We start from the raw sequence: 13,236 nt of genomic DNA, 5'->3' as shown, positions 1-13,236 counted from the left end.
TGTGAAACGTTAATCCGGCACTTGGCTCGCGAATACAATTTCAACTTAATTCACGTCCCACTTAATGCCGTTAACTTTCGGTTCAACCTTTATTACCCTAAGAATAGGTAATCGACGAGATTTTACGTGGGACTCGTTGAAAATGTTAATTAAAAACATTCTACATTTTACTGATCTCACGCCTCTAATTTCACCCATGACGATATACGGCTGATTTTATTATATCAACAAAATTATATTATGATACTTCATTATTCTTATTATACATTCTATCCCTTGCTATAGCATTATCTCGCCCGTACGATTCTCTAAGTTGATTAGGAGTTGATATATGTAGTTATGGGACAGACAGACAGACAGCATCGGAGGCCGCCTATCTCATGCATGCATATAGCTCAGGAAACTTGGAACAACATGGCAGCAACGTTCCCGGTAGCTCTACCTGGCAAGAGCGTATGTATCTACATATGAGGGTATGTACCATCTGTCTCCCTCTACCCAGTACATACAGGGAGCTTGTATATGCAACTTCCACGTCCCAGGCCAGTTTCTTTCTCACGTCTCTGTTTCTCCCTCAGACACCGTATTTCGATACGCCAACTTCGATACTGAGATACGCGAGACGGAAGTTCAGACCGACGCCGACGCCCGCGTCGACGCTTGTCCACGGGCAAGTTTCCCTGAGGTTGTACCACGAGGATAGCAGATCCGGGTTGTGACGTAAGATCTTCTCACAGGACGTTGACAATGATTTGAATGGATTGAACGTTAAAATATTTTTTTTTAGCCTGACGTCACTTCCGCCCACGACCTTCGTACGGCGGAGAAGAAGCTAATGGCTTTTTTTTTTTAAATTGGCGCCAGGTCAGCCACCCTGATTGCCTGGGGCGAGAATTTTATAATTCAACCATCGTTAATGCAAGCCAATTAGGGTTGGATATTCATGGGTTGGGCACGGTCAGCTTCCGCTTCCGTTATGCATAAGTAGACGTGCATTAAGGTAACCGGGGCTTGGGGACTGGGAGGACGGAAATTTGTATACGGGATGCACCGGAAGCTGCGTCGCTTTAAGTACAGTACTGCACCCTCTGCGGGGGGTGGATGGTCCGTCTCGATTTGTAAATTATTAATGGCGAGGATATTCAGTTTTTTTTTTTTTAAACGGGTAACTTTTTTTTTTTTGCATAGAAGTACATTGTATCGCGGCTGAGTATATGATTTTCAAGGGGATACCTCCTTTTTGTGCTAATTTGAAAAGGGGCTCGCAGCATCGCTCACGTATTGGTACACGTCAAGCCAGACTGGTGGGACGTTATTTAAGGGTAAGCTAAGATCGTTAGCGCGGACATGTCGCTCGTCGTAAATTCACTGGGAGGTTATAAATCGCGCGGCGAGACATTCTTAAAAGGCCCCCGGCAGTAGCGCGCCGACGGGTAACTTTTCAGCGGGGTTGCTGCTGCCTTCCTTGGCTTTTATTTACGTATCAGGAGCAGCGCTGGTGCGTCTTCATAAATTGCGCATTAGTTTTTCCCGGGTACGACGTCATAATTTGAAAAGTTCTATGCTCTGTATTATTTATGAGTATAGGTTGCGAGTCCTGTGCCAGTAGGCCGGGTAGGGCCTGATGCGCGGGCAGGAGCTGCGCGGGGGCAGGGCCGAGGTAAGGGGGCAGATAGGGAAACCCTTCCGAAAACTTTCCTAATCTAACGCGGATCGGGCGAGTTCGGTAATTAGGATTTGTAAGTTTCCTGCTTGGCGCTGTCGACAAAGCCACGGGTCTTCTATTTGAAGGACCCTTTCAGGTACTTCCGGTCGATGCCTATTTTTATCAGTTGCCCTCTTTGGGTACTATACCTGGGCAAGATGAGTTAACCGGGTGATATTAAAAAAAGAGTTCAAGTTCGTCTGGATCATCCGAAAATGAGTACTGGATTGCCATTAACCGATCAGTTTCGTTTGAGACTGAGTTTTTATGCTATCTCACTGTGGAGTAAATAAAAAAGAATTTCGCCCCCAGTGAAAATCCATTCGCGGGTTTTAACTTTGTGCGATGCGCGGAACGCGGCGAGAGCCCAGGCTGCGAAGGAGGGAGAGGAGCGAAAGGGGGAAGGAAAAAAAAAGTGGCCGGGACCCAATGAAACGGTAGGATGGTACCGGGGCAAACATTCTGGCCACTCGCATCGACCTGGCCAATATTGGTTTTCGCTAACCACGGCGCGAGCCACTGTTACTACCTACTAACCATTTGGTTGTGGATACTTTTCAGTTTCGAATGAACTTCTGTCGAGGCGAACTGGCACATGGAGGCGCAACTCACTGGGATGCAATGAGTATTCGCCGTTGGTATTGCCAGCCGGAGTGGAAACTTTCGAGAAATATTAAACACCTGTCAAACGGGATTATGCATAGCTCTGGTCCTGGTAGGTACTACATGGGAAATTGAGTTGCGAGTGCTTTTCAGGATATTATGTTTGGGCTCCTTCTATCGCGTACGTACGTAGCTACTATACCGAGCATCCCTTTGCAGAATGTTCAAAATATGTTATGGTACTTTATTGGATTGTGCTTTTCACAGAAGTCAAAGGACCTCAGGAGGCACAGCTCCTCGTCCTGGTCGCTCCGAAGGATCGAAGTCGGCGACGTTAATCAAGCACGGATTAGAGAAGAGAGTACCGGGACTATGTACTAAACACTGGAATAAGGGAAAAGGACTTGGATGAATGTTCAAAGTGATCCTGGACACGAAGAAGATCCTTGGTCTACATGGAATTGCTCCTGGTCATTGACGGTTCCAGTTGTTTCTCGAAGAAAGATGGTTAGAAATAAGCAGAGAGGAACGTGGGACGAAATATTCCTGGTTATTTCTGAGCTTGCTCCTGGGCCCGAAGCACGCCACCAGCGGCTCCTAGGTACCTTCGATTCCGTCATTAAGGTGCTACTCATGGTTTATTCAGATGACCACATTCAAGAGGGTCAAACCGTACCTAGCGGCATGGCGTAGTTCTCCGACTCCAGAGTCACTTGCTCATTCAGTTGATTACATTGGGCAGAAGTAGGGCTCCCCATTGCAAAGGGCCAGCAGCCCCTAATACTGGCTTAACTAACGGCGTGGCACCCGGGGGCTGTTTGCGGTTGTTTCATCAGCTACGGATGCCTCGTGGAAAAGTTTCACGGAAAACATCACCCAGTAACCGTTTATTTATTTACATACACGTCTCAAGTATTCATTGGCTCCGACAGGATCGATTTGTACTACGTTCTGATTGGTTATTTTATTTTTATTTTTTATTTTTTTTCATAGCCTCTTTCTTCCTCTTTCTACCGTTAGATTCTTCTGTCCCTCTCATTAATACTTTTTATCACGGACTCCCTGGCTTCATTCTTCTCACGATTAAACCACTGGTTGTCTTCTTGGTCTCTCTTGGAACCGAATCTCTTTCTTTTCCTCTATCTCACTTTACTGGCTTCTCTCCATTATACGACGGCCCATTTAACACGACGTTCCGACGTCGGTTGCATTCATTTCGCACGAGCCATTGGGAACTCCTGACGATAATCCATGCCGATTATTTTTAACCGTAAATTTTACATCTTAAGAATTGACACTTCGATTTTAACGCGTCTCTCGGTTCTATTCGACTTGCTTGAAAATCCTGCATTCCACCAACGCGTGCTGCAGGGACGAAGAGTTATGAGCGCGAGATGGAAAGTTGTCGACGTGCCGCTTTGCAGTTTTGCATTTTAGAATATACGAGGATGCACGGTATAATAGGGTAATACCTGGAGGATAATTAATTTTCATTATCCTGGTAAGCATTACTTTGCTTTCTTTTCAGATTCTTTTTGTTTCTTCTTTAAGCTCCGCCACTTTTCGCTCTAACCATGGGTATCCCGTGCTAACGATTATTTTCACATAGATTATTCTTGTTGCTCGTCCTTGACGATAGTCCAGGTACATAAAAAAGCTTTGAATATAAAATTTTCCCCTTTTATTTTCTTTAACTAACCACCACGTGGAACGTATGTACGGATATAGCGTATGTCAGAATTTTCAATTATTTTGAAAATTGAGGTAATGAAAATTTTGAGAAAAAAAAATTTTTCACCTAACCAGAAATACTGTATTTAAAAAAATCCTAATGGCGCACTGCTCGCTTAGGCTTGTATTACATATACTTTTAATTTTCGTATCCCATTTCCAATGGTCTACCATATGTATACTCAGTCACTCTCCTTGATTTTTGCCTGAAGAGCATTGTCGTTTCTATTGGGATCGATCGATCATCTGGAGTAATCATCCCTCCGGAAGTTTAGTGTCGTTCGACAATGGCGGCTACGGTCGTTGATGGAAAGGAGGAGTTGCCAGGGTGAAAACTATTAAGCGTTACTAACAATGCACCCTTGAGGCGTCCGGTTAACAAGATCCCGTATCCTGATCCCGATCAGGTTCAAGGGATGACAGAGTAAGAGATCGAGAGGAAGAGAATCTTTAGCTTTTATCCGAGTCGGACCTTCTTGTTCCTCGAGGCCCAAGGCTACTCTTGAACAAACAGAATTCCGTGCAGGCTGAATAGTCATTTGGCTTTTAGGTTAGGAAAACAAAAAAAAAAGGATAACACATTGAACGCTATTTAGATAAGTAGATTCTCTTTAAAATATTCCAATCGAGGTATTTTAATTATTTATCTATGTATAAAATTACGATTGTCACGTGATTCGACTGAGAGTGACAACAAGTGTTTATTGACAATTAGGTAATGAGAATATTAGAGGATTCGAGAGGTCAAGGGTCGCGGGTGAAGACAATTAAGAATATTACTCTGCCAATTAGCCTGACAAAGAGATGCGAGCGAACAGATAAATACATGACAGCGCACGGGTCCCGTCCAGATTAATTCGTTTGATTCGACAGTCCAAACTATTGATCCTCTCGAGCGAACGACCTTAATCGAGAGCCCCAGTGGCTTCTAATTATCATCGAATGCGCGAGGAGGATAATTGCAAAATGATTGGGACGATTAATTTGCCTGCGACGGCTAAAAATTATTGGCTGTGTGATGTCGGAAGGGCAGGAAAAAGTGTGGCTGGCGAATTAGGGTCGCGTTATATCAGCTAATGCAACTGGATGCACCGACGGGAGTGAAGGCAAACGGAAATGCACGGCCGATAGACTGAGCTGGAGATTTAAGATCGAAATTCCTTCACCGATTAATAAATTGTATAAATATAACGTTATTCGAATCGGTAGTTGGAGTAGCCTTTGACTGTGATTTGAAAAATTACGTCACACGTTATAAGAGACATTTTAATTTGACTGTTGCAGTGTATTGTAGAGAAAGTTGTGAAGATGGAAATTGGTATTTATTTGTATTGCTGAATACACGAAGGATACGGTTGAGGACGAACGTGCAAAAGGGCAGTGGAGTAAAAAATTGTTTTTGGTTACAGGGTGGATCAAGGATGATTTGGAGTGAAGACCATTGCCAAGGACTGATCTCCCTGTATCGTCGCTTCGGGACACTGTTGAGGCTTCCTGTGCAGGTTGTTGTTGAAAACTTGACCGCAGGAGGGCAGCGCTTGTTGATCGGTACTCGACTGGGAGGGGGTACTGACTGGTATGCGGAAGAAAATTTGGATTAGTGCTTCAGTCTTCGAACGGCCGATCTGGGATAACGCGAGTTTCGAGTTCGCGTTCTTTTCTTTCTTTGTTCCTCCTCTCCTTACGTGTATCTCTTGTGACTCATTCGGTGCTTCTTCATCTTCTTCTCATCTCTCGTCTGAGGTATATTCTTTACTGCTCATGTACTTCTCTCTCTCTCTTTCTTTCTCTGTGTTCCCTACTTTCCCACTTTCTTCCGCTGGGCTATACCTTCTTCGCGATATCACTTTGGTATCGCAGTAAACTCCGCAGCAAATATGCCAAGACGGTTTGAGCGGTGGGGAGTCATGGGTTGGCGTCGGCATCCCTTTCTGCGCTCTCTAGGGGAGCGGTCACGTCAATCTGCGTTCGCTTGTGCTACTCCACTTGGCGTATGGGACCTCAAATCCCGGTAACTTCTAATCACCCTCTGCAGGAAACACTTTGCGCGCTGATCTAGGGTTAACGTGGTTCGTCTTCGGAGATCGAACGTGGTTCCTTACGTCTAACCTGCCCTAGCTTCGGCTTTGCGGCGGGCAGTGACGAAGGTTGAAGCGTAAATTCAAGTCCCTTCGGGGACTTCCGGCCTCGGTCGGTGCTGATGCCCAGTGATTCGTTGCGGTCGACTCGGCTAGGGGTGATCGCGAATTTTCATAGCCTGGCTCCTTTTCCCGTGTTCTGGTTCTGCGACACAAGCAACTGCTTAGTCCAGGCCATTCACATATGCTCATGTTGTTCAAAGTCTTGTACTCATGTTTGTCAATGCTTTGTGTCCGCGACCAAAGTCTGTCGAAGGTCGGAAGCCGCTTCGCGGCCCTTTAAGCTCTTGCGTCACAGCAGTCCGCTGTTACTTCGGTATCTGTTAGCCGGGCCTCCGCTGTCCGTGGGGGTTGGGCCCGATAGCGTGTATTTCGCACCCTAGCCTGCTTAATCCGGTCCATCGCGCTTGTCCCCGGTCAAGTGTCATGTCTGTAACAACCATTCCCTGTCAATATCATCAAAATCATCTCTTTTAATCTCTTCGGGCCTTCAGTTCATTCATTTCATCTTCCTTTCACTTTCCTTCCTCGCGACGCAGTATTTCTCTACCGCGCGCGAGAGAATTCGTATTTTGACCAAATTGTGAAAAGTGAATAAAATGATCCTCGTCCGAAACAATACAAAGTGCTGGAAAAATTGTAAAAAGTGAATAAAGGGAACCTCATCCGAAACTACACAAAGTGCTGAAGAAACCGTCAAGTCATCCCCAAAGCCGATCCTGAGAATTCAAAGAACGGACTGGACCTGCCAGCTACACAAGGAAATCCAGACGAAGAAAGATCCTGTGGTGAGTGACTTTTCTCCTTCTTATCTATTCGCGACAAACATTTTATAAGGTCTCCCAAATAGTCTAGGGATCCAGGGTGCAAAGAAAATAAAAGAGTAAGACTCCCAGCCAATTTTCAACTATCGCCCACACTAAATCATTTTCATTAAATCTTGACTGCAGTCAGTATAGCTTTTTAATGTCTGCCTCTATATACTTTTTAACTCTATACAAACTCTATCATTACCTACCCAAGAAGGAAAATTATGCATTACTCACTAAGGGTTGTTCAGTTTGAACCCCCCAGCCAAGACCGTTTGAACTCGCGAAATAATAATGATTTTACCGTGACTCGAGCCAATAACGAAGGTAATTGCTAGTTCACTGAGCGAATAGAGTCTAGTCTCAAGAGATTCATCCAGCGCTACCCCCGTCGGAGGGGGCTGACACTTTCCACCCTCTGCCAGACAGTCCTCCCCTCGCTAGACCCAGGTCAAGCGCAGTCCTCGGCTCCGGAGTACAAAATACGCCACGGGATGCTTTATTAAAGGCTACGAAATAAAAATCATCTGTCGATGCAAATTACGCGTCTTGGATCCCTTCCCTCCTTCCGGTCCCTTTCATCCCCATTTTCTTAATTGGTCCCCCCACTACTCCCTTGGACTCCCGGAGTCCCTTGGATCCTGTAAGGACGTCGCACCATCCTTACCAATCCAGGTCTAGGAGCGGCGTCTGCTGGTTCATCCGGTACCTACGGTGCCCATTTGTCATCCGCCGGAACAAATGCATTTGACGTATTAGCGTCCGTCCCACCGTCTATTATTCCTAATCCTCGTAATGGTTTAAAGGCGCGTTTCGAATACGTGACGTATTACGGCCACGTGTACACTGGGACTACTGTCGTTCGGGATCGGGGTATCCCGCTGGAAGCTTCGATAGCAGATGCACAAATCATACCTTGCGTAATTACCCTGTGTATTTCTCGATCGTCGAATGGATCCTTCAGTGGTCGTGCAATTACATACGCGCTGATCAGGGACGCCGCGCGAATTTCAAAATTTTGAGTTCGAGTATAGATAGCGAGAAATTTTTTTTTTTTTTGATAATAAATTTTATCGCGTAATAGCAGCTTGGCGGTGCGTGACACGTGAAATGACGTGGTCGGTGCGCGTAAATATTTTTTTGAGTCTCCGAGCTTTGCCGAGGAGCTTCGCGAAAGCTCGCGCGACGTCGTGTCGGGAAATATGAATGAACGATCATACGGGCGGATGCATTAGAGCTAATGCAAACAAAACTATCCTAAAAGCTCGTGAAAGCTCCGAGCGCGGCTGTCTGCTGGGAAGGGAGAGCTTTTCTTATAATCTCTGCTGGTAACGATCACGTTTCGTTGCGGAAGTTTATTTCCGGTGATTGCGCATGTCCGGACACTTTGAGTTTCCAAAAGCTTTCGTGCGGATCTTTAAAGCGGTACCCGTATATTTTTCTGGCTACAGTGCTTTTCATTTATGATCGTCGAGCGAAAGCTCCGGCTTTGACAACGTGATGGGTTCAGTCGTTTGTATTGATTTATATGGGAAAAACGATTTAAAGGGGTTTGATCAATACCTCGAAGAGACGTCGTGCGAATTTTTCGGAAGATTTGGTATTTTTTTTTTTTCTTTTTTAAAGCTCGACTGAATATGCAGAAAGTACGCTCGATTTATTCGCGCGCACTTGAATATTCAGGGAACCGTTTTTACACGCGGCCCTTTCCGTACAGGGCGGCTCGCAGCATCCCGACTGCTCCCAATCTATGTACTGTGGGATAGGGATGATCGGATACAGGGATTTTCAACGTGAACAGGTGTTAACCGACCCTCGCAGTATTATCGTTTCCCCTCGCGAAATCCTGGGACTCGTAAAGGTACAGGGTGAAAAAAAAAAGTAGTTGCGCTAACTACCATCCCACTTTTTCCTTTATGGTTTTTACGTGAGCACGCATGGAAATATCCTAGTCAGGACCAAAGTCCGCGATTTTTTACTGGTCCATCGTCTTGCGTTGGGTAAAGGAAGAGGTAAGGAGAAAAAAAAAATAGTTTGATAAATGCAAACATCAGTCAGTCTACCTGTTGCGTGTTTAAGATTAGCCCGAATACACGAGATACAGTTTGATAACGGGATTTCATATAGATCCGTCCTACGCTTGAAAATTTTTATTATGGACCAGGTGATGTTATCTGTTAATTGGATTGGATGTTTCGTAAGTCTCCTTCTGCTTAAATGATTTCGCGTCGCTTCAGGCCACTTCCGGTTTTTACCGTCACTTCGTGCCCCCGGTACTTGAGTCACTTGCGGAAATTTTACGTTTAAATGCCCAAGGCGAGAATTAAACGTCGTTCCTCGCTGTCTCTTTACTCCCGATCGTAAAAGAGCGAAAGAAAAAAAGCTCCGGGATACCGATATTTTTGCGTAAGCTCGTCTTAACGATCTGAGAGTACCTTTGGCGCGTGTTTTATTTTCCCCTTGTTTTCTTTTTTTTTTTCTTTTTCTTCGAAAGGCTTCACTCTCGACCGCGAGTAGCGAGCGAAGGAAACGAGGGGATTACTTAGAAGATATCGCCGTGAAATTTGAATAAATTGGCGCCCTGATCGCGCGCCATCGGGTGGCGTTGATGGGAATTAACAGTGGGAGATAGTTGCCAGATATAGCAGCGGGTATCGCGGTATCGCATTGTTTCGCACTAGATAAGAGCGTGAGAGAGAGAGAGAGGGGCGGGAACGGAGGAGAGGGTCGGCGGGAAAGAAGGAGAGTCGACGTTCTGAGATCTTTTAGGAAATTAATCTTGTCCACTCTCTAAAAGCTCACGGCCTGCTGTGCTTCCTGCGTAATCATTGCTGGGAGACATGCCACGTTTCGCGTCACGTGAACCCGGAGCTTTATAGCTTGCGATCTGTACACGCCAATTTATAGGGTCGAGCCCTGCCGGGGCGACCCCATTAGCTTTGCGTAAAAACAAATGAGAGTTTGAAATGCACGGCCTGGGTCGGGCCAGGCTCGCGCGGCCGTCATCCGCGGGAATGGCGGGACGCGTGTCGTCGCTGACATTTATGGACGCGAACAATGAGAACCCGTAAACATCGCCCTGGTGACGCGACCCGTTTCGTTGGGTTGAGCTTGACGGGTCGCGAGGGTTGAGCAAATTTGAAAAAAATGGCCGTGACCAACTTTGGCCGCGTATGTGCTTTTTTGAAAAAAAAAAGCTCAGGGAAAGCTTTCAATGCGAAGTTGGATTTTGATTTCTTTAACCCTCGAGTCTCAAAGTGGCCGAGGGGTCAAAAATATTTAAGGGGATGGTATGATTTTTTTTTTTTTTTTTTTTTTTTTTTTTTTAAGAAAGCTCCCACTCTCGCTAAGGGGATGACTACGTAAGTGATGGTGTTGCGCAACCCTCGTACACGGGCCGTGGTGCGGGCACGGATGCCACCCACGCACTCTTGTTCAAACGGCTCAGCATGACTAAGCTGTGCCAGAGTCTGGGTCGTCAGCCAGTCGGTAAGCCGGGCTCATGCAAATATAGGGATCAGTAGAGATTAATTACTCATTCAGTGCGCAGTTAGGCCTGCCGGGTCGAAAGCTTAACCGGCCATTTCAATAGACCGGCCCGAAACAGCCACTTTGTGCACATCCGATATACAGTGTTTGGTAGATTCTTTTTTTTTTTTGTTTCGGGACACCCCCGGTCCTCCCTGTGAGATTACTCTCATTTCTTTTTATCTCGCTACTCCGCGCGACAGCTTAGCGAGGAGCATCGCGCACCTATGTGCTTTCTCTAGATTGATTTCGTGCTTTGGCGTGGAACGAGCTTCAAGAAAGAGGAGCGAGGCAATACGCCGATTAGAGGTAACTCCGAGAGCTTCGGGGAAAATAAGCCGCCGTGCTGGTTAGGAAGGAAAAGGAGGAACGGAAGAGAAGAAAAAAAGCATCTCGACCCTTCTTTTTTTTTCTTTTTTTTTTCCTGGACCAATAAAGGTGCCATACGTGACTGGCCTTCGCAGCGAGTCCGGGACCATGTAGGAACGTTTCAAGATATGTGGATTCCATGTACTACATTATTTACTGTATGTATCTATATATGGTTATAAGTTCCTGACAGAAGGCTGGGGGAGGGTCTGTCACTGTAATATCTATCCGGAGCGAGTGTCACCCTAAAATCATACTAGTACCACGTGCTCGAGCCAAGTGTAATTATTTAACGAAAAAAAAAAAAACAAAAGTTTTCCCAAAAGTCAATTGTTTAACACTGGAAAGACCGAAACTTAGTATATACCTATATTGCCCAAAGCAGTCAAAATGACTGCATTGTGAAAGAATGACTAATGTGTAAAGAAATTTGTTTAAAATTAATTTTTAATATTTTTTATATTATTTACAGTTATATACATCTATTCGAAATTTTTTTCATGAATTTAGGGCACAAAAGAAATAAAATAAAACTTGTTAGAAGAAGTATCACTGCATAAAGATTCGAATAACAAGTACTACTTTAGCTTATTGAGCAACTGCGACTTATCAAGTATACGACCAAATCGACAATTTATCATATACTTGTATGTTATCATGTGACGATAATCGAAAAAAAATGAAAATTGTTATTTCAATTCAGAGCCGAACTGGCCATATAAGAAATTTATTCAATTCGATAATAAGAGTCCTTTGATTATTTAAAATTTGCCAAGCTGTCAAAATGACTTCCTTGGGCAATCTAGTGTTAACGAAAATTTCAATGTGGGTGTCATCGCGAAATTCGTAAATCTCTCACGAACGTTGTTTATCGTTATCATTCGCTCTTATACCTTTGCACGGGTCTGTCCGAGGGTTGCGGACAGGTCGGTAAGAAAAGCACCGCAGTCCACGAAAGCTCGTAGCCAGTTTGTTCAATGGGGAAATAAGTTTGCGGATACGTCAGACTGCGCGAACTCTGGTGACATTTGTCGCGACAGACCATACGAGGGAGCTTTGGCGACGTCTCTATGTCGCGCGGTTAAAGTTTTCTCTGGCCATGGCGGACAATGGAGATGCGGTATTATTCTTGTTTAATTTTTTTTTTCTTCTTTTTTTTCTTCCTCTTCCTTACTTTACTTTGGCTCGCCGCAGCTTTTGACTTCGGTGCCAAATGTTTTTACAAGTTTCTAAGTAGCCCCTGCGGAGATGCGTCTTCGCTCAATGAAAACGTCTCCTTGGTCTTTACCTTCCGACGAGGCATTACCCCCGCAACCCAGTTAAGCTCCTTTCGCAACTCGCGACGCATCGGGACGCCTTCCGTAACGCGCCCGCAAGCCTCCGATACCGGCTGTTCTCACGGCGGCGACTACGAGCTGTTTGATCGTCAAGTCGAATCTTTGGGTCGCCCAAGTTGTTCGACGTACAATAATAACGCGAAATTATTGTCACTCGTTATTAAGAATATTCGCGCATTCATCGAGACGTCCTTTTTCTTTTTCCCTCGTCCCTCCAAACAAAATTCGCCAATATTTTTCGCATCTCGAGCTTCGATCGCGTCGTTACGTTGAATATTAACTGTTATTGTCGCCCCGTCGCTGTATATCTCGTAGCGTGCAATTTTCGTGGGTGATAATTCTACACGAGACCCGACGCAACTCCACCCTGCTGCGTTCTCATGAAGCGTCGCTCGGACAGCCACAGAGGCATTTGCGACAATTTGCAGACGCTGCCCTTTTTAATTAAAAAAAAAAAAAAAAAAAAAAAAAAAAAAAAAAAAAAAAAAAAAATTGTGAAAAAAAGTAAATTGTAAAAAATTAATAATATTCCTAATGAAATAAGCTTAAAGGCCATTTCTATAGTCTCTTATGTGCTTGCGCGTAAAACTTCTCGAATCACTGCTTCGTTTAATCCCCATGAAAGCTTTGACGTGTTTAAGGGGGGCCGGGAGGGTTAAAGAGGAGGGCGGCCCGTGAGCGCTAAGGGGTTGAAGGTTGTACCGTGTATTTACGGTAAATGCAGCATAATACGCACATCCGGCTTAAGGTAAAATGTATGGGGTAGCTGCGTACCCTTTCGCGCGCTAGGACGACCCTCAAGGTCTCCTAGGCTGGGGCTCCTGCTTCCCTGCCCTGGCTCTCACGTCGAATAATTGAAATTTACGAAACAAGCGCATCTACCCCCCCAAGACCTACCAAACTTCCGGAAGGTTAGGTCCTCCTGACAGACTAATAAGAATTATATACTGGCTTATAAAACCATTAGCTGCCGTGAACAATGTATATTATGGTGGGGGGGGGGGGGCCAGGGGGGG

The 13,236-nt window shown here is 45.2% G+C and overlaps 1 long non-coding RNA gene across 1 annotated transcript in view; it reads left to right on the top strand.

The window, feature by feature from the left end:
- LOC107274319 overlaps positions 1-13,236 on the top strand; it is a 31,002-nt gene that overhangs the window by 2,761 nt on the left and 15,005 nt on the right. The window contains exon 2 of the long non-coding RNA XR_001539430.2: positions 5,449-6,965. This is a non-coding gene — a long non-coding RNA (uncharacterized LOC107274319). The remainder of the gene's footprint in view (positions 1-5,448; positions 6,966-13,236) is intronic.

This window comes from Cephus cinctus, unplaced genomic scaffold (assembly GCF_000341935.2).
Source record: "Cephus cinctus unplaced genomic scaffold, Ccin1 Ccin1_scaffold2643, whole genome shotgun sequence".
Classification (NCBI taxonomy): domain Eukaryota; kingdom Metazoa; phylum Arthropoda; class Insecta; order Hymenoptera; family Cephidae; genus Cephus; species Cephus cinctus.
This window is presented reverse-complemented; position numbering and strand designations above follow the sequence as displayed.